This window comes from Daucus carota, chromosome 2 (assembly GCF_001625215.2).
Source record: "Daucus carota subsp. sativus chromosome 2, DH1 v3.0, whole genome shotgun sequence".
Lineage (NCBI taxonomy): Eukaryota > Viridiplantae > Streptophyta > Magnoliopsida > Apiales > Apiaceae > Daucus > Daucus carota.
In genome coordinates this window covers 22,214,327-22,228,463 of record NC_030382.2, presented here as the reverse complement: position 1 = coordinate 22,228,463, position 14,137 = coordinate 22,214,327, and the positions used below count along the sequence as shown (strand labels likewise).

At 35.2% G+C, this 14,137-nt stretch overlaps 1 pseudogene; it reads right to left on the bottom strand.

Moving 5' to 3' along the window:
- Positions 1-13,283: 13,283 nt before the first annotated feature.
- LOC108203241 (sucrose synthase 6-like) overlaps positions 13,284-14,137 on the bottom strand; it is a 14,321-nt pseudogene continuing 13,467 nt past the window's right edge.

Genomic DNA, 14,137 nt, shown 5'->3' with positions numbered 1-14,137 from the left:
TCACACTTCTCGCCATAAAGATAGTGTCTCCAAAGCTTCAAAGCAAACACAATTGCTGCCAATTCCAAGTCATGAGTCGGATATCTTTGTTCGTGTGGCTTGAGTTGTCTTGACGCGTAGGCTATCACTTTCCCATGTTGCATTAAGACACAACCTAATCCTTTGTACGACGCATCGCTGTAGATAACAAAATCTCCTTGATCATCTGGCAAAGCTAGAACTGGAGCGGTGACTAACTTCTGTTTCAACTCTTGAAAACTCTTTTCATATTTGTCGGTCCATTCAAACTTCTCATTCTTCCGAGTCAATCTTGTCAACGGCGCTGCAATCTTCGAAAAATCTTTCACAAACCTTCGATAATATCCGGCCAATCCCATGAAACTTCTCACTTCAGTTGGGGTCTTCGGCCTTTCCCAATTCATCACAGCTTCGATCTTTGCTGGATCCACTCGAATGCCTTCACTTCCAACAATATGCCCTAAAAACTGCACTTCTCGTAGCCAAAATTCACATTTAGAGAACTTCGCATACAACTTCTCCTTTCTTAAAGTTTCCAGAGCTATCCTCAGGTGTTCAGCATGTTCTTCTTCTGATTTCGAGTATATGAGAATATCGTCGATGAATACAATGACGCACTTGTCTAAATACTTCTTGAATACACGGTTCATCAAATCCATGAAGGCGGCTGGTGCGTTTGTCAATCCGAATGCCATAACTAGAAACTCGTAATGCCCATACCGAGTTCTAAAAGCGGTCTTTGGGATGTCTTCGGGCTTAATCTTCAATTGATGATATCCCGAACGCAAGTCAATCTTCGAAAAGTAAGTTGCTCCTTTGAGTTGATCAAATAAGTCATCGATTCGAGGCAAAGGATACCTATTCTTGATTGTCAACTTGTTCAATTCTCTATAGTCGATGCACAATCTCATGCTTCCGTCCTTTTTCTTCACAAAAAGATAAATAGACTAAGGAATAGTCTAGGGGGATGGTGATGATGCTGGTGAAGCTGGTGGACTGGCAACTGGCTCACGGAGACTGCTAATCACACGGCGGAGCTCGTCAGTAATGGCGGCAAAAGTGATACGGCTCTCACGCTCGCGGTAGGGTGGAATAGCTGCCAAACGGTCCTCGGCCATGCGAATGATCTCCTCGACCCTAGTAATCAAACGGGGACGGTTGCCCTCATCATCAAAGTCCTCACGGTACAGCTGGTCAATCCGGTGCTGGAGAATCGTGTTCTGGCCCTCGAGTCGGTCAGTAAGCCTCACCATCTGCTCGTAAAGCGGGAACGGAACAGTAGCCGGGAATCCGGGACTAGACGAAGACGATGCCTGCCAACAGTTATATATATATATACGCGGTTATAGTCAAAAGGGTGAGAAAACTTAAAAGATTCTAACGCCCCAAATCCCACATGATCTAAGTTCATCTTAACCTCTAAATCCTATCTTATATTCATTTATCCTATGTTGTTCAGTGACTCAAACCTGTCGCTCTGATACCAACTGTGACGGACCCAACGTAAATAACCGACTAAAGCATGCATAAACGATAAATAAACTAGAATTATAGAGTTATGAAATATTAGAACTAAAATCTAAATCCACAATCCCCGGATCACCAGGAATGAGTATGTACAACAACTAAAGTTATTACAACCCAAATTAAAATCCAAATTAAGTCTAAGTCATTACTACCAATTTTAAATCCCAAAAGTTCAAAAGATAACATTTAGGGAACTACGAGTTCCCAACCTGCTCCATCATACGGCGGTAAGCAATCCCATTCCTTTTAAGGGTTATATCAATTTAAATCATTCCAAAAAGGGGTCTTGATCAAAGACAAGTTATAAGCAAGGGTGTTTTCAAAATACAAGTGATCTTTCTAAAGTAAAGGATGTTATTAAGATCAGGGTTCCAAATGAGATAATTCAGTTTAATGTGGGGTATCAAGTTCGCTTTATTCATCAAGGGACTATTGGAGTATAATCATGTGGGTGTAGGGTAATATCACATGAAAAAGGTAATTCAAGTATTAAGGGTATTATTAGAATCCAAAGTCATGATCACAAGGGGTGATGAGGTAATTCAGTCCTAAGTAAACAGTAATTCAACGTTCACAGGGTATGCAATTATAAAGCAAGTATAAAGGAAGAGTTTCACTTGCCTGGATAAAGCTTACTGAACTCTTGTATAGATGCTTCTAGGGGTTCCTTGCCAGGCCTCCTACTTGCACCTATAATTAATAGTATCCTCGTCACTAACTACCCTTTCGTGTATAGATATATATATATATATAAATAAATATATACATATATAATAAATATACACTTAAACTTAATTAAAACAAGTAACATATTCATCAAGTAATGCACATAACAAGTAAAGCATGGCATTTAGTTACTTAACTATTATCACTTAATGATCCTCTAACTATACTTTAATCACTTAAGCAAATAATCAAGTAGCACATAAGGTCTAAGACCAATACCTCCTAATTATAATCTACTGACCTCAACTTAACCAATTATTAGTAGGGCACACTTGTGCCCCACCTCCCAAGACTTACAAGTGAAGTGCAACCTAAGTGACTCACTAGTATGCTTACCTTGGCGACACTTGTGTGCCTTGGTAGAAACAATGCATCTACACTAAGTGAATTGACTTAAACTAACTTGCACTATCTAATTTGACTTAAAACTAACTCATGGACTCAATATGAGGTCAAGGCCTCACTGATGACACACTCAAATGCAATGCATCTTAAGTGAACTCCAAAGTATGACTCCATGTGTGACACTTGAGTTCTTTAGTGGAAATGAGGCATCTTCACTTAAGGTATTCACTCTAAACTGACTTCTAAAGGTTAATATGATCCTAAGCTAACATTATGAAGTGGTGTGACTCAAAGACCTTGCCTATATAGGTCCCTAAAGACTAGTGTACCTAAAGTGACCATTCTACCTTGGCAGTTTGGCACCTCCTGGGGGTTTTGGCAAAAACAAGTGTTTCCTCCATGTGCATTGGTGAAATTGTGACTCCTCTGGATACCTAAGGCTTAAATCTAAGTTTTGCACTTGGAAAGATACTAAGGCCTTGCTCAGGCCTCCTTGGGCCTCCATGCCAAGTTGGCACAGAACACCCTGACATGCTGTGTGGACTACCCTGACTTTACCAACTTGAAATTCACTAAAATCACTCACTACACCAATTCAATGACTCAAATACCTTCCTAAGACTTCCCTAAACTCATCTAAATCAAGGCCCCATGAGGGCCTCATCATTGACAAGGTTTTTAACACTCCAAAAGTGCAAATGACACAATTGTTCCCTGTTCTGGGGTGTACTCTGAAATTTGTGTGTGCATCTATGTAAATGATGGTTTTTATGACTTTTATGGCTACTGGAGACTTGTATACATCAAGTCCCAACTCCAGGAGACTTGGGCCTATGAGGGCCTAAGCATGACACATCCAATTCTCATGTTTTCTATAGTGTAAAAATCTGCCTAAGTGTGTGTGTGACTCCTTCCACCTTAACTCCCTTCCAAACACCATAAATCAAACAACCAAGCCACAAACCTACTCTATATGATACATATATCTACTGTCTATCGTCACCAAGCAAGATACCACAATTTATAACCATGAAAAATTCAATGCCGAAGTGAAACAATGAACCAAAAACATAGCAGAATTTTCAGGGAGCATATATGAGCAAATTTCGAATATATCAACATGGTATTCACACAATAGCTACTGATTACTACTAGATATCATCATACACACCATAAACTATCATTTTAACACTTAGAACATGGCATGCATTACTCAAAAATCACATACAAAACTCAAATTCAAAGCTTAACACTCGGTTTTCACATAACTCAACATGCATTACTATAATCTCTCAAATATAGCTCTAAATCACATTGTAACATCAAGAGAATAGACATGCAAGGGCTGATTATTCACCAAAATCTCACCACAACCATATACCCTTCGAAAATTCAAGAAACAAACCTTAAAATCATGAGTTTTCCAAGTACAAACATACATACATTCGGCTCTTCTCTAGAATCATTGCCGAATGTGATGATTCAAGTGTGCATTGGCCAAAATGAGGTATGAAACCTTACCAAAAACACATCAAGATCATCATTTAGGAACCTCCAAAATGGTGACTCTAAATCCATAAGGATTAAAGCCCCATTTCGGCTCCAAACAACACATGCAAGTAAGATCTCACCTAGAATTTGAAGTATCAAGCTTGAGTTGTGAAGAACTTGGCTTGCAAAGCTTAAAATCTCAAGGAAAATGAAAGAAATGGTGGAGATGGGGGAGGGGGTGAGCTCGGCCGAATGTGAGAGAGGGAGAGAAGTGAGGGAGAGAAGAGGGTTTGGTTGGGTGTGTGGTTATGTGACAAGTGGAGTCAAGCACTTGTTTTGACTCTCCTTTTGACTAGAAAGTGGTAGTGGGGTGTAGAAATGACTAGCTTGTCCTCTCCTCAAGTGTTAGTGTAAAATGCATGCAAGGGTAACATAGACAATTGATAATTAATAAAAGTGTGATTAAAAGAGTATTAAAAGGAAGAGTTTTGATAATTAAAGTACAAATCGATAAATCATGAAATTAATATCATAAATAATAAGAGATTTTAGAAGTTTAATAAAACAGTTTTCACAAATTTTGGACAAGGAATGAATTTAAAAGAAATATTACAAGTAGAGCTCTAATATACACATTTCATATAAATATAAAGCACGAGTATAATACACGTAAAATCTCGAGAAAAATATATACACCAAAACGCTATTTTACAAGTTAAAGTTTATCGGCTACTCGCATTTATCGAATATCACTAAATTGTATCAATATCTATTATTATTAAATCGGGTAGCGACAACGATCACTTTTATTACTATAAAGTCAAAACCGTCGCAACTAGTAATATTATTTAATCGCGTAGCGAGAATTATTCATCAAATAACATACAAGTACATTTTAACGATATACGAAAGTCATGTAACAATGAACGAGTCAATTCACATAGTTTGGCAATTAAAACATGAAATTTTATATATCACCAAAATGAAATACTGTAATATATATATAAGTCAATTATTACAGGCGTTACAGTATAAATCCATATGAAAGAGTGGAATTAGAACAATTTTTGTTACTTGATAATATTACAATGGTAAGAGATGCTGGTAATGTCGATGAAATTGGCAAGGAAAACATACACAATCAATGAGGCAGAAACACAAGTGATTAGTGATGTTGAAGTAGGTAGTTTCCATGATGACAGTTCAAATTTTGATAGGTGAAGATGATGAGGTATATGTAGCTAGCAGAAAAGAAAGACCGAGAAAGAAAAGAAAGAAGGAAATGCACCTATAGTAGCTGACTAGATGATGAAGTTGTCTTTGATATAAGTAATAATGATTACAAGTGAAGATGAGAGAATGGCTGCAAACATCACTTATGAAGAGTGTGTTTACTATCATATTTTTAATGAGAAAACAGATATGAAAGATCCAAAATTTCATCTAGGAAGGATGTTTTTTAATGTAAACTTTTTCAGATCTACTATGCAAAAACATGCAATAATACAAAGGAAATCAGTGGCTCAGTGTAGGAATTTTCGGAATAGGGTAAAGTATGTTTGTAAAGTTGAAGGATGTAAATGGATGATATATGCTTCTGCAATGCTAGACACAAAAATATATCATATCAAGACATATCTAAGTACTCACACATTTCCAACAACATATCTGAAATTGGTTTATTACATACATAAAAAAATAATACTGTGAACGTGATTTGAACCAATTAAACTATCCACCGACGATAATTTATGTGATTCGATTTTGAAAAAAAATAACACTGTGAACGTGATTTGAACAACCAACTTTTGTCTTTCATTAATATATATAAATTCAATAAAAATTATAAGTGAGGAATCACTATTTTTATATGTTTAATTTAAAATGTAATCCAATTATAAGTGAGGAATCACTAATTATATATGTTTTTTTTGTTGATTTCAAAATAAAAATGTAATTTTTAATCCATTTGAAAAAGTCATTTTTCGAATAAATTCCTGATTGTCCATAATTTGGTCAAATTCAATTTATAGACATTTTAGGAAGGCAATAGGATTAATTTAATCAAAATATTTAACTAAGTCTTATATTAAAATAAAATCGATCCAGATCCTTACCTAAAAACAAAAATCTTATCAAACCATACGACTTGATATAAATTCCTCATACCCGAAGCAGACTGAAATCTTGTGGTAAGCTGTTGTAATAAAAAGCTGTAACTGCATTAATTTCCTGTACCTCCCTACCTAATTTACGTGCTTATAAAAAAGGTAGTGAATACAGATGTGGGTAACGGCACTATTAACACCTAATTGTTCATTACAAATAACAAATATACTTCAAGCGCTCAAGTAACATCACAGTGTTCTCACAGTGCACAAAATCTTTCATCATCTACATTTTCAAGCAGCTTCAATCAGAAATCCTTTCAGGCATTCGCTTGTTTCTATCTTCAGTTTATTTTCCGGTAAAATGGATTGCATGCAAGTGAGATGAGGTCTTCTGTTGTAATTGATATAGGGCTATGGAAACATCGGGTATTATTGTTGAGAAATTCATCTAATTCATAAGAAACGCGGACACGTCCTCAGATGAAATGGTTAGTTCTCTTGTTTTCTATTAAGTAGTTTTAGGTGCTCCTCTAACCATTTCTGTATTTTTTCAGAAATGGTTAGTTCCCTTGTTTTCTATTAAGTAGTTCTGAGCAAATATGGTCACCCTATTCAGAATTGTTTCCTGTTGAAATTTCGCAATGGCTATGAGATTCCGGTTGTGCTCAACGAAGAGAAAGGAACTATATTTGGACTGTCAACTTTGTATGAGGATTTCGATTTGGAAGCAGGGCAAATGCTTGTATTTGAATTTGATGGCTCCTCTCACTTCAATATTTATGTGATTGGGACTGTCCTTTCAGAGATCGAGTACCCACTTGTGGTTCACCAGTTACAGCAAACGCGTCCTCGAGATGGTCCTTGTTCACCTCTTAACTATAAAACCAGTTTATATGTTTATTTTATTGTTGGAATTGTATATGTCATTGATTTAATTTTTATTCTTCTAGTCAATATTGTTCAGAAAGGGGGTCTGAAGTTTGTGAACTTTGTTAAGGATGATGAGCCGTTGTTTGATGAATTCGTAAGCAGCTATTACCCCTTAATTAAAAAAATCTATAATTTGTTTAGAAAGTTGCATGTGAATTAATTCATTTTGCAGGAGCCTCCTAGGTCCTTTAGGAGAGCATTTCCCATGTTGAAAGGCTATCAGAACTTTTTTTTTTTAGTAATGGGAAAAGAATTGAGGGTGGTTACCATCATGACACTAAAAAATTTCATGGGTTGAGCAAGTTCTGCTCAATAGCGGGGCTGGAAATTTTAGTGGCTTGAACTTACTTTTGTTCAGCTATGAGTACGAAACCACCATAATCGGGCTTGCTCAATAGCAGAATAAGTGTCAACAATATATTGTTGGAACAATCTGCCTCCCAATCTTGGAGTGTTCCTTAATCATATAAAATTAATGAATTGGTTAGTCAAAAAATCAGTTTCACATTTGGTAGTATTACTTGATAATCTGGATATTGGAAATGTATTTAAATTGGGATTAAGTTGTAACAATGTACCTTCATCATTTCGAACTTGTAACCTATAGGAGTAATACTCCTTCATGGTCGCTCTTTGACGCTTCTTTGCTGAATTTTTTTGGGTCTCCGAATAAGGGATATCATCGTGATATCCATCCTCGCCGCATGGAAAAAGAAGAGGGTATTGCAAGGCCATGAGTTTAGGATGTAAATCTGAAATACGCTCTAGACCATGACTCTCGGATTCAATGATGATATCTCTTTCGCCACATGTATCTTCCAAATCACCCACCATGATTGCACCAACTTCACTTGAAGGGCCAATGAAATTCTCCCTTCCCCTTGCTGCACGGGATACCTTCATTACAATTTTTAGATCTTGTACAGGTTGATCTTTGAACCTATCACGGGCCATGCGGAAGAAAGGAACCAACTCATTAGTGGAATCAAGCATGTCCAACAAACCTTTGACGATTTCAGTATCAACTATCTTCCCATCGTCAACCTTTACCCACTTTAGTCTATTCTCCAATTCATTTTCCGTGTCATAAATGTAGAATTGGCAGAACTTGGGGTCATCCCCTTCATTCGGTATCAGTGAACCGAAAACATGATGGTTCTGACCGTTTAGACGGTATAGGTATGGTGATGAACGGTTATTAATAGAATGTCCACTTTTCCACCCATTGAGGTAAAAGAGAACATTGTATTGTATATCCGGATGTTGTTCCTGAATTTCTTGGCCTTCTTTGGATCATTATAAATTTGATGTAGGTATGAGGGTGTAGGAGGTGCTTTGGGAAGTTTGATCTGGCCCTTACCACAACATGTGGAGAATTCAGGGGTTCCTCTTATAACGTTCTTGTTGACAAGCTCTTCTTTCCACATGATTGCATGGCAATGTTGGCATATTGCAGATGGAGGACCCAAGCTGCAATAACCTGAAAATTTACACTGGTTATGATCAATAGATAGTATTCTGCAGTCTTTCAAGCAATGCAGTGGAAAGTTTAAAAAAACATGCCTTCTTGAATAGGAACTCCATCTGAAAACATTAAATCACCCTGCTGATTGTTGATGCCTTCGTCATCAATATCGGAATCACTAAGCAAATTTGTGAAAAATATGGAGTCATTAGGGATTCCAACGAATAAAGAAACGTAGATAATATTGAAAAGATAGTTCTTATAACTGACCACCAACGTAAATGAGTTCACAATCCTCAGTGACGACATCAGGTTGTGCATTGTTCAACTCTACACAAATGTACGTAAAATGTTATGCATTGACCATCCACATCAACTTATGCGATAATACAAAAAATAGGTGAGAATTCTGGGAAAGGAAGATACCTGGGCCTTCATCCTCTCCAAACAAACATGTTGTGCTCTATGTCGAAGTCTCCATATCCAGCATCTTGCTTTTTTTTTGTTCTTGGTCCTTACTGGTGTGGATGGTGGTCCTCCATTGGGAGCTGGTCTTTTCAGCAAAGATGTTGCAGAGGGGATTAACGGAGAACATTGGTGATAGAAGAAGCAGCAACCTGAGTATTTGCAGAAACACTACTTCCTAGATTCTTTGATAATGGGGTATGATCATTTCGACTAACTACATCAAGAAAAATTTGATAAAAACTGTATCATTATAATCTGTAATGGTATGCAAGTTTATTAAAGTGATATATGCACAAAGAAGAAAAGTGAATTCATATGATCTTTGACCAAACAAAATAGATTTAGTTCCCTTTTTGATTCATTGTTGCAGGCTGGACAGCGCGCTTCCTTGCACTGTTGGTTGTTCCAACTATATTACTTTTTAACAACTCTTGATTTTTATCCGTTTGTTTAAAAAAACAACTTAAAATGAAGCAACCATTAATACATTTTTTATCCAATAAACTCCCACTAATGATTTAGTTAGTGATAAAGCAACCATTAATACATTTCTCACTATATATGGATTAAACGAAATGGTCGATTCCTCGGAATGCATTTTCAAAAATGGACGTGTTAGACAAAGGCATTGTAGTAGGAGTAATGAAGGAAGTACCAGAGTCATTGAACACGCCTGCACATTACAATTTTATAAGGAGAGTTATACATATAATACTCCTTATAAGCAAATGTAATAAACATATGCGGATAAATTACTAATTACCATTATCTCAAAGAGACTATTTCAAATTATGAATTTATATTCTGTAAATATAAACATAAATACCTGTAGAACCATTTGCAAATTTGGAAATGTTGGAGAGGGGGTTTCTTGTAGTAGCAGTATAATTGCCAGGACTGTTTAACATACAATTTTGCAAATAACCGCGGTTGGACTTAATATTTGCAGGCTTATAAGCTGCTGTCAAATTTGAAACATGCACATGTTTCTTTTATCAACTATAATTAATAAATGAGGAAAATTCATGTCTAATCGAACTTCATTTCACGGGCAAAACTTACAAAACAACTTAATTTAATCGAACATTAGATACCTGGGGATCCATTGGAGGGAATCGATTGGTTGGACAAAGGTGTCTTTGCAGTAACACAAGAAGAGCCAGGGGTATTTAACAAAACTGCAAACACAATCCACAACAAGTCATAAACCTAACAATGATTATACAGAACCCTAGAGTTGTATTGAACATTATAAATTCTAGAACATGAGAAGCAAAAACAACAGAATTGAAGTTGTTAGTGCAAAAATTAGTCCATATTGTTAAGAGGGAATCAGACGTGCATGAATATCATTTACCAAAAATTGGAAATCACAATCCACAAAAAAACACACACCTAATAAATATTCTCTAACAACCAAGATTCCGTATAATCACACCAATGAGATTGTATCATTCAACATCTTAAAAACAGAAAGGTGAGATGTAGAGATTAAATGTAGCATTGGGTACTTGCACATCCATCATCCAGGTTCATCATGGTGTGATTATTCTCTTTATCACCTTTTTTCATTAACATTCTTCTTTTATCCTTCGTTTCTAATCATTTGGGAAAAAAACAATAGTGTTCATACAATGTAAAACATGTATTCTATTTGTTTACAAATTTAGAGGAAACTTAAAAATCATGATATAGCTGAAACTTACCAGAATCATTGCATAGAGATGGAAAATTATCAAGATTCAAATGATTATAAGATACCTGAGAAACATTCACACAACTTTGTTTAAAGAAAGAATAAAAATACAAAAAAATAATTTAGAAACACATTATTTGTTTAAGAGATAACCTCTTTCATTCCTCAATTCGTAGTCTGAAAAAATGAATAAAGCCCAGCTTGCTTCAAGATGAGAGATTTGAAACCCTGTTTCAATCTTGTGCACTATCCTATGAAAATGAATTTGAATTTCATTTTGGCAGTTTTGTGGTGGAAAATCTAATGGACTGACACATCTTTTAGCAGTGTTGCTGATCATGTTTAAAGTACCGCAAAGGAAGAGCCAGATGAGGAAAAAAACGAAGGAGACAACCAAATTGGTCAAGAATGGTTCTCTGAATATTTCCTCTTGAGGTTGTGGCGAAATTAAAATCACCACCGTCTGAATTAGAATTAACAGTTGCACATAACAAAATAGACTGATCTGGAAAAAATATGTGGTGGAATTCGGGTATGGCTGACTTGTGTTTTGACGGCTTCTCTGCTAATTCTGAATGCAGGAAAGAGGAATACCCTTTCTCCGGAAAAAAGGAGACAATGATTTTGGTTTATTCATGTTGTCTAAACATTTGCTGTAATTATTGAACAGAAGCATGTGATTACATTTTATACATACATCTCTCATACATACAACACACACAGTAGTTAATAGTTAAATGAATGGGCTTAAATGAGGTAAAGAAATGAAGTCCTTTATTAGAGAGAATATTTGTCTTGTTCGAGACATTGCACAAAAAGAGAAAATTTGATAGCATATTTTCGTAATTAACATGCAACTCTTGGGGTAGTGGGTGTAAAAAGGACTTGATTTTGGCAACATGATTTAATATTTAAGGAATTCCATTTATTCTCGTTTCACCACACGGTTTAAATTTACATTTATGTGGCCTCCAATTGAAGTCTTGAAGCCCAAAATGGTTTAATAGCTGCTTGACCATAATTTACCTAAACATATGGCCCACAAGAAATGGATTTCCTTCGCACAGGAAACATTTGGTCAAGAGTTTCTGGTCAGAGGCGTTGACCACCATTGATAAAAAGTTGCTCCCTCCATTCCAAGTTAACTATTCTATTTGACTTTTTGGCGGTCAATTTGACCTAATTTGGTTTCAAAGTTAAAAATTATTCTTTTACAATTTTACAAAACCGGAAAATATGTTTTCAAGTAGATTTAACAATCTTTTCAATGATATATTTTTCATAGTTTTATTCAATTATTTAATATGCATATTTTTCAGTCAAAGTCGAGTAAAATTGACCATGAAAAAGTAAAATGAGACGGTTAATTTGGGACGGAGTAAGTACAAAATTAATAAAATAATGTTAAAATAGAAAAGTGCTATATTTGGTTCTAAATGTAGAACCAAATATACATGTAGCTATTTTTGTCACATGAACAATGCAAGTAGAAATTTGAAGGGAAATGAATATAAAATAATTTTCATTTTTTTTTTCATATTTTACATGTGTTTGGTTCTATTTTAAAATCATATATTGGAGGATGAATTAATTTTAGCATTAAAATGTATTTTTTGATTTCATATAATAACAAGAGTGATTGACATTTTGCACCCCTTATGTTTAGGCGTTTTTTCGATTTGGTCTCAAGCAATTTTTTTGACAGTATGCGCCCTAAAGTTTGAAAAGCGCTTCGATTTGCACCCGTTTGACTACTCTCCGTTTAATTGACCGTTAAAGTTAATAGATGTACCCTTTTCACTTTGCACCCTACAATTTTAATTTTTTTCCATGAGTATTGTGAAATATTAATTTTAGAATCAGATTTGAAATTTATTGGGTGAAATATCAAATTGGTCACTGAAGTGGAGGTCATATATCACTTTACTCACTGATCTTAACGGGGTATCATTTCAGTCACTAAAGTCATACTAAATATCAATCAAGTACCTCCAAATTTTAGTTCAAGGAGTAAAAATATTATTTATAGAGTTTGACACATTAGTTTTGAATACTACCAGAACCAAGTAAAAGGTTATGATTTTTAGTATTTATGATAATATATTTAGATTTCATAAAGCTTATTTACTATTTATTTTTAATTATATAATTATTATTTTTGTTTTAATTAAAAATAAATAGTAAAAAAATTTGATAAAATCTAAATATATTGTCATATATACTAGAAGTGATAACCTTTTACTTGGTTATGGTAGCATTCAAGAAAAATATGTAAAACTCTATAAATAATATTTTTACTCCTTGAACTAAAATTTGGAGGTACTTGATTGATATTTATTGTGACTTTAATGATTGAGATGATACCCCGTTAAGATCAGTGAGCGAAGTGATACATGACCTCCACTTCAGTGACCACTTTGATATTTAACCCGAAATATTTATTACATCAAAGTATGTTTAGAATGTTGATTGAATGGCAGACCATCAGAATGAGCAATCTTGTTGCTTAATTCATCCCATTGTTTGGATCAATATGGTAGCCTGAAACACCATCAACGATGATCTCAGCAGGACCTCCTTGATTCGTTGCAAAGGTTGGTAATCCACAGTTCATTGCCTCGATAACAGGAAGGCCACATGCTTCATAAAGAGCAGGTTGCACAAAAGATCCCTTTGTATCAGCAATGCAGCGATAGAGCTCACCGTTTCGATTCTTGTCTGTCTATGTAGCGATCCATCTGAGATGGCCCTTAAGTTGATACATTTTCTATTATTGCGTGCATCTTTTTAATATCAGCTATTTCTTCTCTATCTTTAGATCTTGAAGGGTCAAAAAAGCCTGCGACAATGACTAGATTAACCAAATTTCTCATCCATTCCCTTACCATTTAGTTAATCCACTTATGTTCTTCACAGTGTCAAGCTTCTCCATTAAGAATATTATAGGTTTCTTTTTATCTTCAAGGTATCCACTTTTTTTGGAACATCAGACAAAGAGGATAGTAATTTAACAAGGAAAACAAAAAAAATAATAATTTAATTTTAGGTATTGTTGAGTACTCCTGGCTAACACATACATGTGCTGATCATTTTCAACTTTGCTGAAAAGTAGTTCATCTATGGCTGGACGAAATGATGTGAAGCGCTTCAGTTTTTCTGTTGCTGGAAAATAAACTGTTTGATCTGTCCCTGGAGAAGCAATGTTGAACTTGGGATCAAAAATGTTGATGCCTGAAACTACTCTAGAGATCCGTGGAATGTTGTGCAACTTTTGTATTGCCCAGGCCTATCTTTGCAGCATAACAAAAACATTTCGATTTAGTAGCATCCAGCAGATTACTTATTTATATACTAAGAAAT